Genomic DNA, 14829 nt, shown 5'->3' on the forward strand with positions numbered 1-14829 from the left:
CTGGTTCTCTTGCCTAATATGGATAGCCAGGAAGGCACATACAGTTGTTCCTCGCCTGTTAAATAGTCTGAGATCAACTGGTTTTGTCACAAAAAGCAAAACCTCTCCACTTAGGTCTTGGGGACCAACAAGATAAAGGTTTTAAGTATCAACAATTATATTAATAACTGGTTATATATTAATTTATGTTAGCATAAATTAGTAATACTGATTATATAACAGTTTAAACATCTTAGTAAAGCATTACTGCTCTTTGTTACTGTATTGGCTCAGTTTTATTGCTACTCTAAATTTAATTGTAATACTAAACTAAATTTTAAAAGTGTTCCATCTGCTAAGAAAACCTGGCATGGGGTACATCTCATGACACTCTCACCTCCTTCTCTTTCCCAAAATTCCCAACATCTCCAAATTACTCCAGCCCTTCACTCCTTGCATTTACTGTCATACCACGTAAGTGAGGAAGTGTCAGCACACGGGCCAGGATTTAAACATCATTTTCTGAGTCACTAGCCCTGAAGAACACTTTCTCATATGAAAGCCATGCCGATTTGTGTCATGCGACTGCAATCCCTCACCTCTCCTTTCACCGCCACACGGCCCACATTTACAAAAGTAAAGCAAGTTAGTGTTGGGGAAGATCAGTGTCAAGCAAAGTGTGCGGCTTATCACATCCACTTGTGCCAGCCAGCAAAACCAGCAGCAGCGCAGGCTATAATTGATTCATGAGGTTCAGTCTACACAGGAGGAAGGTGTTTCCTAAGCAGACACCATTTCTAGACTCACCAAATGCACTTTTTACAGATATAGGCAAATATAGACTGTCATTGAACCAGTACTAAGGAAGGGAAATTATTAAATGAGACTGTAAGCCTGAAAGAGAATTAGGCAGAACTGTAAAGAACACTTGGGAATTCTTTCTTTCACAAAAACAACATGTTTATGTCATCTAGACACTAAGTAGATTTCTTTGAGAAAAACTGTTACATTATCTGAGTAAACATGTCAGTCAAGAATAACAACCAGCAATTTACAAAAATGATGCTCGATTATTTAACACTGAAAGAGTAAGGTTCCATGGGGATAAATGTTTTTATTTAGACACTGTATTTAAAACAGGTTTAGACTGCAATGGAATAACCGTAACAAATATTAAGGGATTTGTTAACTCAGCAAAACTCCCCTCGCACTGCCTTTTGCCTGTAGTCTCACCATGAGGCTCACTGACACATTCAACTCCTCACTCCATGTATCTTTCAAGAGATCTCCTAAAAAGCATGAGGTCTTCTAAAGAGAAAAGAGAGATTCCTCCTTTTTGGGGGGGAATAAGGCAAATCCTTGAAGTGAGCTGGGCTCTACCGTTACGGACTCTTGAGAACTCCTATTTATTTCACTGTGCTCAGCACATCACCTGATTAGGCTTCGAATCGTTAAATATAGCTGTGCACAAAAGGAAATGATGGAATTAAACATTGCTCCCCAGTTATTGAGGTTTTCATTACTGCAGGCTAATTTTCTCATTGTACTTCCGTGTGGTTTCTCCTAACTTAACATTCTTTTAAGGTTGAGGGAATTATCTTGTTTTTCAAAGCAAATTTTAGCTGATTACTAAGTATTTACATACTGTAATTTGAATGTCTAATTATATAATTAGTGTAAATACATGTAATATGGTTTATTTTTCACAAAAGCTGATAAGGTACACTGCTTTTTGCATTCCAGTGTTACGAGATTTTCATTGCTTGTAATACACAATCCAAAAATTCACATTAAAAGCTTCCGGTAAAAGCTGCTTATTCATCAGTTAACACTTTCCAAATTATTTGAAAAACACTTCATGCCATAAACAAAAAAAAAAAAAAAAAGAGACATCTGCCTCACTGCTAAAGACTAGAGCTCCCAACACCACCTTCCTCTCCTAAATTTAAGAGTTACCTTAAGCGTCTGTATTTTTTCCTTGCAGGGCTTTATGGTAAGTTTCCTTCCATTTTAAACTACCCTGCACTGCATGAAAATTCACCTATTGACTCTATTAATACATCACTGCTGGCCGAAGAGACATTTTCATGTACCTTGTATTGACATTTACGGTGATACCCACAATGAAATAAGGAAAAGAGCACTTGGGAGGATGAACAGAGAAGATGCCCCACACGTTTTAGAGCTGCTTCCTTTTTAAACAGCTATAGATAATAACTTCCTAATTAGCGGGCAGGAAAGTGCTTCTTTAGCAGCAGACGCTGAAGCAATAATGCACAGGCACCAAGCTGCAGAAAGCTGCCAGCCACCTTTGCTCCTCCTCAAAAATCTCTAATATGTTTCTAGAATCAAGTTTGACTAAATCTGAGGCTTCAACTATAATGATATTTCTCTAGATTTTATAAAATTTCAGCTAGTAGCAGAGAAAAATTGAACTCGGTGCCTTTGCGAGCAGACGTTTGCCCTGCGGTAGGCATGCCCCATGCCCCTGGACGAGCAGGAGGCAGATCCAAAGGGGATGCTGTGCGGCCAGGGGCGAGCCGCGTGATGCAGACGGGGACAAACGAGGTGACAGGAGTTACTGTGATGGAGGGTCTGGGGACCCACAGCAGAAACACAGACGAAATCCTGTCTCACTGTTCATTACTCTTGGGGCAACCTGTTTGCAAGTGATCAGGACTCTTTTTTTAGCAACATTTTCCCCTCCAGAGATGCAGCACCTGACAGTGATTAAAACAATTATTTATATACCAAATACAGAGAACACAGATTAACACCTAATTCTTTTAAATTACTGCACAGGTTCTGAAGGACCGAAAAATCAGCAGAGAGGCTTCCGCAATTTCTGTAAAGCATGGACTGTTATTTCTGGTAGAAATAGTGGTTTTATATTTTCCATTTAAATATGATCTTCTCTCCCCCAAGCTAGTGTGCTAGTGTCAAACTCACACGTTCCTTTTTTTTTTTTTTCCAAACTTGACTTCATTTTAATTAAGCATATGGAAATCTTATTTAAACAATGTGGAAAGATCAATTATGTAAGGGAAGTTTCTGAATTATATGTTATAAAAAGATTTCTTTACGTATACTTCCTTAACTTAGTAGTCACCTCACGGTGGAAAATTACTTCAGTTGGATATTGGATTTTAGAGTACCCTGGAAATTTGCGTCAACATTTCATGAGACTAAGTATCATGTTGTCAACATGAAGCTTTAACTTCATCAGCCACTGCCATTCCCCAAATGTCTTTTATGGAAATGTCCTTCACAGAAATTAATTTTAAAAGGGCAACTATAAGAAAAGCAAAACTAAAACCAGGGACCTTGACACTGGCCTCCACAGAACTAAGAGCTACAAGCCTTGCCTTGAGATGGCCACTTGCACTAGCCTATGTTTCTAAGGTACAACAAATGAAACTCTGGAAGCAGACAGAATTTTCCTAATGTGTACATCAGGTTTTGCTGTCCTTGATCACACCAAAAAACACCTTATCCTGAGAATAAGATAAATTTAACATGGTAATATTAAGAGTAGGTCACCTTTTGACATGTGAAGATGTCAGATTCTGGACTGAAGAGAGCACTCCTATACATTTATTTCCCACTAAATCATTAAAGCCCCATGACATCATTAAACCACAGCCAAAAGACTCAGGAGTATGAAAGAATAAATCAAAACTGTGGTGAGAGTGTATCTGAGAAAAAAGAAAACAAACAAGAAAAAGGATGTTTACTTTATAAATACACTGTACCACATAAGAATAATTTCAAAAATATGTTTCTTAAAATTCTGGGCAAGCAATAGAATATAGCCAAGTCATTAAATATGTTGAACTCATACTGAATTTTCAGCTTATTTTTATGACCACCTGACCTCAGTGAGATTTAAAGATGTGTTTAAATTTTCTATTTAATCAAGGCCTCAGTTATGAGGATAATAATGTATTTACAGCATATATCTTTCTACTCTAAGATGCAACTTACAAACAAAATGTGAGGAATATCATGTTTGGCAGCATTCCCTAAGGGAGTCTGGATCTATAAATACATGGATGTAATGTGTTTGTTAATGCAATTCTTTTTCCATTCTCTGACAGTTATAACATAAATAACATTTTCTCCTTAGGATGCAATCCAAATACACTCAAACCAGTATATTACTATCTGTTAAGGTAATCTTCAACTTTGTAACTGTTTTAGAACTCCATTTTGTGACAGACTATAAGGAACCGGACACAGACATGGGGCAGCAGCCATACATCACATCCCACTGCACAGACCAGAAAATGCTATGACAGCTCTGCTACACCTTGTGTTACTTTGCCATTGAGGACAGAGGTATCTCTCTACCAGCGTATGACAGGTGCTTAGACATTATTCTTTAGCTTTAACCTCTTCTTTATTCTTTCAGTTTACACTAAAACAGCCTTTGTGTGAGCCCTCTGCAAGTCAGGAGTCTCACCTGAAAGCCTGGACAGACAGGAAGGCAGGATGCAGCTCCTGGTCTGTACTTGGAGCCGTTCCGCAGGAGAACGTGTTTCTGAGAATGTGGCGGGGGGGGCTGTGTCCAGCTCAGATATGAAAGTCACATCTGCTTCCATGATCTGCCATTTAAAAGCACTTCAATCCCTCGGAAAATCTAAGTCAGGCCATCAGGTCTAGTTAAGTGAGACCGGAAATATCTCTTGTACATCAGCCAGAATGAATCGATTCAGTCTGTACCAAAATGAAATAACTCACAAATAAACACAGACATACCAGCCACTCATTTCTATGTGCTGGACCAATGAGCAGACATTCAAAAGAGCATAACAAAAAAGCCAGAACTCAGCCTGGGTTCAGAGTAACACAAGGAATCCCTAAGATGGCTTTTTTCAAGAACTTGCCAGTTAATCAGGAAATACACAGAAGCACAGAATCAACAGAATGGAAAACTCAGCAAAAGATCCAGAAGTTGGAAAAAATGTGGGTTGTGAATATTTTGTTCAAATTAATATTCTGGCAGCTACATTTTGAACAAGCTGTAATTTGTATAAGGCACCTTCTGTTAAATTTGTGGCACAGAATTACAAGGACCGATCCAACTTGAAATCAAACCATGGATTTGCATCAATGCATCTATTTACCCTTACTCACCCAGGCCTAAACTACTGAGAATGAGATATTTAAAATAAGAGAATGCAGATAAACACTTTAAAATAATTTGCCTTCAAAAATAAAAGATGCATTTTATCTCTCCAAAGAAACTAAAGAAAAAGGACCCGAGTAAGTCTTTGACCAATACTTATGGCTCTGACAGCTTTTGTTCTATATTTTAATTTTGTACAACATAAATTCATAGCTAGCAATGAGGATTTAGAAACAAAATTAAGGAAAGGGCTAATCTCTCAGCTATGTTGTCAACACTATGTTTAGAGAGATGAAGGCGGAAGTATTAATCTGTCAAAATCAAAGAGATGGACAATGTTCACTTCTGCAGAGTGGCTGAACCAAAAATTTTCTGCCATACATTTCATTTTTGAGTGCTGAATAAAAAGGTAAATCACTTTAAGAGGGGTATGTAGTACAACAGCGACAAAATAATCTGGTAGAGAAATACAGTTGACAAATTATAACTTAAAGAAAAATGAATGACTGACTGTTCTTGCTAGGATAATATGAAAACTGATGGGAAAATAGATCAGGGCAGCATGAATTTTTAAAACAGAAAAAAACAACAAAATTATGTTAGCTTTAATGCAACACATACTCATGCTAAAAACATCATTTCAGCTCTGATGCAATATTTTATGTATGTCAATTTTTTGTTCCTTACTCCGTCAGCCATACTGGTTATATTCAATACAAATATTAATACCTAGGAATCTAAACAGGTAGTTTTATTTTCCCATCATTGATCAGAGGTTGATTTTTCAAAGATATCCACAACCGCTCTATGGCACAAATATTATATTCTGAACATCACAAACCAGAATGGTTATTACAATCACTGGTTTAGAGAATAATGTTTTCATGTCAGCCAAGCTTTAGAGGCCCCTCAGGATTGGGGGACCGTACATGCTCTTCGGAACGATACCACTGATTCAGCTGTGCTACCATGCCATTTTATAGGTTCATCATGTGCACAGTTTCCCTAAAGTCATATTTTATGTATTCAGTGAGGCCATACCTTGGCAACTGGATGACACATAGTGGACATACACCTGATCTATAATTCAAAACAGCAAAGCACTTTTCAGATTTGGTGGGAAGTGTGCTATATATCAGATTTCTGCTCCTTTTTATTCAATACAAATGGCTTTGATAAGCAGTACCAAATTATCATGAACCAACCAGCTTTTATATTTTGATGATCAAACTAATCTGATTATTATAAGAAAACTAGAAACAAAATATTTCCAGGTCACTGCAGACAGTGAATTTGGATAATCCCAAAGACACTCCTCAAAGGTACACCAAACAAGTATAAATTTGCGGATTAACCTTCTGAAGAGTACACTGGAAACAGCATCATGCAGGCTTTGTAAGAACAGTATTCATCCTCCTCTGTTGCTTATTAGAAATTAAATCATTCTGCAAGTAGCAGGAATCATCCAGTCACTGAATAATTTAGGTTGAAAAAGACCAAAGGAGGTCATCTAGTCCAAGCTCTTCAAAGTCAGATCCAGGATGAGACAGATATAGTGATCTGCTTCTTAAATGAGGTGGACTTCTTAAATGCACCACTTCTAGGTGCTTCTTAAATGAGCTGGCCAAAATCTAATATAAAATACTGCAGAGGGCATTGATTCTATGAAAATAAGTCACAAAACCTAGAAGCACCTCCACTTAATAGATGTTACAAAACTGGCCTACATAACAGCAGAAATAAATGCAAATCCTACAGACACATGCATCAAAATAAGACAGTACACCAGCAAAACCATCACATTGAAGTCTATGAACACTTCAAAACACATCGAGCATGGACGCAACCTCTACATTTGCAGAATTTTTTTTCAGTGCATCATATAAACAAATGTCTTAACTATATTAAGCCCCAGAAGGATGGGGGTAGTTGTCTTTGAAAAGTTCCTTCATAATAGAAGCACAACTCTAGCTGGCAAATGAGTTTACAAATATCCACACCTCTGGTAAAAGCACAACATAATCCCTGAACCAGGAAGTTCTGAATTTTTCTCTGTGGCCTACAATATGGCTCCACAGTCTGTTTCAGGCTCCACAGTATCAGAAAAAGAGCTGGATTCTAATTCCTCAAAAATGCATTGAAAGTCTCAAGAGAAGAACTACTCAAGATGTTAGGGGGAAAAAAAAAAAAAAGGAGGGTATGTGAAGACTGGAACAATGAGGTATATGTGGGTTAAAAAGCAGGACAAACTTGTGAACTAGAACGCCCATCCTATGCATGGGAGCCCACCTGCAGTGAAAGGCGTGTTTCCGAAGGAGGTGTGCCAGAACAAGCTTGGGACCCTAGTTGCAGGGTCAGACACAAAACCAGACACCGTAACAGACAAACTTCTTTACCTTTCCCTGGGTATCTAAGCAAAAATGTTTGCTGAAGCATCTTTAGTCTCTTCTTCAGGCTGGGTATATAACTGTAGCAAGTATCTTACAGCTGGAGATGAATAAAACTCCTGCTTACAGTGATGCTGTCGAGGGAGGAATATTTTAATACAAAGAGGAGGAACTTCACATGACCTTAAGAGCTGTATTGCCATGCCATATTCTGACTCTGCAGAACTGCGTATTGCATATACAAGCCCTGCTAGTGGTTGGCAAGATGAAGTGCTTGTCCGTTATGAACCTGCAGAGTTCAGTTTAACAGGAAAAAGACTCAGCACTCAAACTAGTTTGCAAATGGAGGAAAAAAGGCTTACCTAAGGGTGTGACCATAACATTTTATAAGCTACTGGACGAGCTGAGCAGCCCCTCGAATCACCGATGAGCAAAGGCTCTTCAGACACAGAACTGGTCGCTAACACTTCCTTGCTAAGGAACGTCACTGGCAGAAAAGGAGTGGTTCACAAAGAGGACCTAGGAAACCTAGGACCTCCCAGAAAAGCTATTCCTCCTTCCATCTTTTCTCCTTCATCATCACTAATATGCCTGTAAAAAGCTTTAAGAATGGAAAAGGAGCCCAGATCAATTTGATTTTAATTAACTTTCTCAAAAAAACTCCTGTCAGACTCACTGAATCTGTGCTATAGTAAAACAAGATGTTCCATTTTCCAGAGCATTTGATTTCTTTCTAATACACATGAAACCTTCTCCTATCTCATCAACAAGCATAAAGCAAAAACCACTTAAGTAGGATATTTTGTGAAGGATATGGAGTTGCATAAATGACTTTGGAAAAAACTGCTTTACATTGTTCTGTTTGACATATAATTCTTTTTCCTCTTCATGGGTAAATTGTAAAAGTATTTCTAAACAAAGTCTTATCATGAACTCATCAGTATGCACATTCTATGCTCACATTTAGGATCTATTTATAAAATCAATTCTGTTCTGGGCTCTGACAAACAAAACTGAAATGCAGCTGTGTGACATGTTGATAATTTTCATTAGTTCTAAAAAGCCTCAACAGAAATTACAACCTTACTTGTTATAACCAAATAATCCCAGAGAACCCACAGGAAAAGTGACTTTTCTATATTATCTTATTTGTTAATTTAAAGAAAGAAGGGGGAGGCAAGAAGTGAATAAAAATTGATAGGAAAAAGTAAGATAAAAACTTAAAAATCACAGATGTACATGCCTGAAGCCATGCTGACTGAAGAAAGTCTTTAGCATCACTGTCAGACACAAATGTATATTGAATTACCTTGGCATTATTTGCACTTTATTATATTGGGAAGAGTATTTGCTCAAATTTTGAGTGAGCTTGTTATTTTAAAATTTGAAAACCTCACGTTATTTAATATAAAGAGATAAAATTCAGCAACCACAGCTCTGAACAAACAAACGTAAGCATATTTTTGTGTGAAAAAAAGAAAAAAACAGTTTACAATGCTTCCTTTTTGACAGTTAGGTCATGGTAAAGAAAATCACAAATACTTGAAAACAGTAACGGGGGAAGGCTTTGGAGAAAATAAGATTAATTTCATCATTAGATTGTCTTTAAATAAAAGTCCATAAAGTAATAGAGTAAGATGTTTATTTCCCCTTTTCCCATGTTTGGTGAAGACGACACATAAGGATGTTCTATTTTTTCCTGACAAATGGGGGGGGGATAATTTTATTTCCTTAGAATACAAAGCTTTTTAAATTCTGCTGCAGAACTCCCTGAATTTCCTTTCTTCTTAGGGATGTTTGTTGATTAAAGGGAGAGTATTCCGAAGTATTCTTTAGGCATCAGCATTATATGAGAGTTTCAAAAAAATACTAATAGAAAAGAGATGTCCTAATTAAACAGTCCTTCTAATTCAGTTTTTTCTAGGGTTTTATTTCATTAATTCTCCTGGCTGCACATGAGTCCCAGAGCAGGGAAATATCCAAGTGTGTAACAGACGCAGGAAAAGAGGAAAGACACTTTGTCTGATCAAGAGTCAGGCTCACCAGCCCAGGCCTGATGCCAACCCGGGCAGCTACCGCCTTGGCCGTGCCACACACTGCTCCTCTGAGACGACACGGGAGCTGATCCTCACGCACCTGCCCTTATCCATTCTCCTATGACAAAGTTACTATGAATTCATCCTTAACTGAGACACTCACATGAAGAAAAGTTCAAGATACGCCTTGTCATCCTCATCTTCTGGCTAGTGCAGAAATCTCCACTGAACCCTGTCCCAAGGTGCCCGACTCTCCAGGCATTGACCGGGGAATTTATTCGCACACCTCATGGCTATGAATTCTTTAACAGTTGGGAACATAAAAATTAGCAGCTCTACTCCTAGCTATCAAGCTTCCCTGACTCCCATCTAGGCTTACACTGTGAAGTGTGCTGTGCAATTTGAACACGGTTTCAGATCTGCAGACAGATCCCAAGCTGCTCATTTTTAAAAACAAGACCCCAAAAAAACCCAGGGGAAAAAAATTCAGAAGAAAACTGTATTGCAGACAAACATCTGAGGACTGTACTTATTGACATAGAGAAAGAAATCAAAAGCATTTAGTTGACTGAGAAGACAAAGTCGTCCCCTCTTTCTCTCCCAAATGATTTAAGCAATAGTCTTCTAAATATCCACAGACCAGGTCTTTTGAAAGATCGTTCTTAAGAAGCAGACAGGCAATGACAGTGATATTCAGAAGTTCCAGACTACATTTTTTTCAAAGGAAGTTAGTTTATAAGCACTTCTGAGGATCCACTAACCGATCCTTTACACACCATAGTTGTTTTTTTTTAATACAAGTCACTTTTGAAAATGAAACATAGGTTCATAAAAGGAAGTAAGTATTTTCCAATTTTCTTCATTTTCTGAATAACACAATACAAAAGAAGTTGGTTTGCTATTCCCTTTCTGATATGTTTAAAACGCTACTTAAATTTGTACATTTTTGTGCAAACTGCTTTTTCTTTAACTCCATAAGAGAGATAATAAGGACTGGTTTCTTTGTAATTCTAGCATGGTATTTTTGTGGGTGGTTTTCAAAGTGCACGGTATATAATTAGGGATAATGCAGACAGTTCCTTTGTTTTCTGCTGGACACTCAAATTTTTTTTTTTTTTTTTTTAATTTGGGTCTTTGGTGTTTGGGGTTTTTTGCTAAGTGATTAGACATAAAGCTGAGTGAGTTGATGCTCTTATTCGCTTGTGCGTATTTACACTTTAACGTGACAGTATCTGATTTTAGACCACATGTCCTGCAGAATAGTTAGAGAGAAGGAGGATTTCTTCCACCCAGATGCAAATTATTTAGGAAAGAATGGCAATTATGACACAGATGATTGCTCAAATCTTCCTGCAGGACAAGTGACATAAGCTAGCAAGAGCCAGCTGTGAACTGCAAAAAGCAAAATCTGAGTAAGAAACGCACTGTTGTACAGCACTATCATTCCACTGTGGATATATGGCCACACATTTGATGATAATAAAAACAGAGCATTCTCTTCAGTTTCACTGAAAAATAAACATGCTCAAGCAGCTCTGAAAAATTAGGATAACACTGAATGAATGGTTTGTATATAATTATTGGATATAGAAAACATATACTGAATAGCAAAATATGCTTTTGTAAAAAAAAAGATCACAGCACCATGCTCATGTGGTTTCTTTTTGTGCAACAGTATGGCAATAAGTGTCCTATGAGCAACTCAATTAAATGTAAAATCAGGTACCATGCTGCTCGTGATTTCAATGCACTCTTACCAAATAGGTACAATCCTAAAACGTTTGTATTCAAAGATCAGCAGAAAGCAGAATACATTGTATGTGGAATATTAATGTATTGATTTACAATCTTCTTCTACCTATAGCTGTACTTTAAAGCTCTACTGTGAAGCAAAAGAACTAGAAAATTCCAACCACTCTTCAGTTCATCTGTGCATCTGGTTACATGAACATCTAATACAACAATATAGGAGAAGAATGGTTCTTTCTGTTATTGCATAAAACTAACATGCAGTCAGTTATTTGTGAAAGATGCCTCATATTATTCATAAAATAACAACCTATGGGTCACACTTTTCACTCTATTTTTCTTCCTTCACCTAAGTTTGTTTTGTTTTGCTTTTTTTGACACATTTTATTTAAAGTGAGAAGGAAAGACTAAAGCTCTGTTATCAACATTCTCCAGAGATGTAAAATCCTATTGATGAGTATCCCTTTCCAGTCCTAGTGACAACAGGTTTGAACAATTAACTTCAAACATACACAAAACAGTGAGCAATACAATCTGTAACCTGGGTGCGTTAGCATTATAATTTTTGCCACGACATTTTGTGAATTTAATTTTGTTTGATATCAGCAAAAGAAATATCTTAACACTGCTCTCATGGAAGCTTGCACAAACACTGAAATAGAAGGAAACTATAGTTATCCTCGAGGATAATATAACTTTACCTGGTAATTCCAATGTAAATATTGTTAAAACAAATTCTGTAACAGTAAATATTAATAAAATAACATGTAGTATATAATAACAACATATTATTTTATTCATTTATCCAAGTTTTAAAATAACCCTTATTATATTGCTTATTTATTGTTATTTTGGTTTTGGGAGCCAAGAAAAATCCTGTGTTTCCTGCACATGCTCTCTTATGAATATTATTTTAGTGGAAAATTAACTAAAATACTGATAATGTCCCGAGGTTCTATTCTGAACTCAGTGTTAATGGGAGCCTGATTTAGCCTACTGAAGGACTAGACCTCTTCCCAAAGCTTTCATACTAAGTATTTTTGCCTTGATCACAAAACAGTCATGGTATGAAGACCTAATTTACAAAATTCTTTTAATGTAAGCAGTATAGAAAGCCACTTGAAAATTTGTTTGAAATTCAGTATCATTGGTACATTTACCAAGTTACCAGAAAAAAAAAAAAATGTACTTCTAGGACTTTTTGTTTTAAAAAGATCTTGCAGCATTTCAGTTTTCCCTTAAAACATGTGGAAGTATAAATATTCCTGTAACCATTATTTTCTCTTTTTACTACAAGCTGAAGTCCTGTCCCTGCCATTCGGGGAATAAACCTCTCCAAAGCCTGGAATACTTGTTTTCCATGAATTTTACAGTATCTGAAATACAAAAGACCTGCCAAACCATATCTACACAAAAGGCAGGAATAACTTAAAATAACACCAAATCTATTTTATATAGGTAAAAACACAACTTACTTTGTCTTCTTCTCACTTGACATTTATGTTCAGTCACTAGCCAAACAGACAATAAAGAAACTTCACTGGATAGAAAATTAAGAATACAAACACCAGCGGCGAGCATGCTCCTGTAGACTTTCTGCACATTTTCTGTGGGTCTGTAAATGCTAAAATTTTAGCATTTACTTTTCTCAAGTTAAACTGCCAGCTAAAAATTGTATATTAACAAATGGTTTTGATCATGTTTCATAGTAACTCCCGAGGATCTTTTAAGAGTTGGCCTACTGACTCATTCTTTTAAATTAAATTAAATTAAATCAAATCAAATTTTCATCTTTCATCCACCATCTAGATTAAAGACTCACTTCCACAAGCTTAAAATTACTGTCAGGGACTAGAGTACTGTGAAACACACATACGCTTTCCTTTCCAGTGCACACTCGGTTTTAAAAAGTTTGTCAAAGCTTTTTTTCCGTTTTATAATAGTCCCACAATACTTCAGATCCTCCTCCCCACATTTAGACACCAGTACAGTTTCCACAATTAATAAATTTGCCTCTTTAAAAAGGTTTGTCACCTATTTGAGTGCAGGTTATATAGTACAGCATTCATTCAGAGGGAAAGAATTGCGTTCTTTTAACATTTGCAACAAAAGCACCTATTGGTCAGTATTTTATACCTGTTAAGTTTTATACACACAGTTATTGCTACTAATTTCTAGTGAGAGGATCCAAGAGTCAGAGTGGGACCGCTTCGTGCATGGATGGGGCCTGCCTGAAGCTGACTCGAAGAACGCCATCGTTCTTCAGACGAGAGAGGCAATTCCACAAAATTAAATCAAAGGCCGAACAGATGATCAACAGCGTGAAATTAATGAGATACAGTTTAAACTTGTTGTAACAGAAATGTAAGGATCATACAAAGGCATTCATGGCTAAGCTATTCAAAATTTATTATCATGAATGGGTGGGGAGTGGTGCATACTACATGTTACTTCTGTGGACAAGAGGCGGATTGTAAATGAGGGGGCTCGCAAAGCAGGGCAGCTGACATGCAACAGTGTGTTTACAAACTAAAAAGTTAAAAGCATACTTAGCTGACTCAAAGTTGTCTTGTATTCAAGACAGGAGAGAAAAAACACTAGGCTAGCTTCATGTCAGTTATTAACAGAGAGCTGTAGGTTAAAAAATGGCAAGGTTCTCTTCATTATAGAGAAGGTTGCTTATTTTTTCCAATCTGTTCATGATATAGATTCTTGTTCTATGATCACACTTACCATATTGACAATGCCAAAAAAGGACAGATGTGATAGAAATTCAAAGAAAGATATGTTTTCTGAAATGGCAAAAAACAGAAAAGGGAAAAGGGCAAGGGCAAAGAGCAAAGGACAAAGGGAGGGGGAGATACCCTGATATCATAAAATCACAGAAGCTTGTTTTAATGTTGAATGCCCTTGACAAATTCACAGTCCTCTGAGAGGCTTGTGATTTAAAGATATCATATATGCAACAGCCAGAAACCTCACGGGAAAACAAATCATCACACAAGCAGCTAAGGGCAGAAGTATGCAGTTGTCCCTGCTACTGAGGAACACAGGGATTAGCCATTAGCGAAGATATTTGTGGTGAAAGAAATAGATACACACGCAGATACTCTGAGCAAAGCAATTAGATAAGGCTCCTACAGATAGGAGAGTTGTAAACCACTAGGAAAACACTTTGCTAAGATGAAGTGTCATCACCACGCACAGCTCCATGGCTGGCTGATTTTGGAGAGGCTGAATCTTGTTGAGCTACGACTCTTCTGAACTGTCTATCCATTATACACCGTGCAGTGCTGATGGCCAAGAAATTTGCACACCTCAGGGAAAACAGAACAGAGCAATCGTATTAGAAGATGGAAGTACACACAGGTGGCACGCCAAACTGAAGTACGGAATACCAAATGTGAAGTGAATGATAACCTATTTACACAATAAAATTCTATTCTGTAATACTTGCACTTGTGCTTATTTGTTGTCATTAGAACAATGCAATTCAATAACATATGTATGGCACAGGCAAATTAAGGGGTCTGGTATACAATGAAAATAG

The sequence above is a fragment of the Phaethon aethereus genome (assembly GCF_964289735.1).
Source record: "Phaethon aethereus genome assembly, chromosome: 14".
Lineage (NCBI taxonomy): Eukaryota > Metazoa > Chordata > Aves > Phaethontiformes > Phaethontidae > Phaethon > Phaethon aethereus.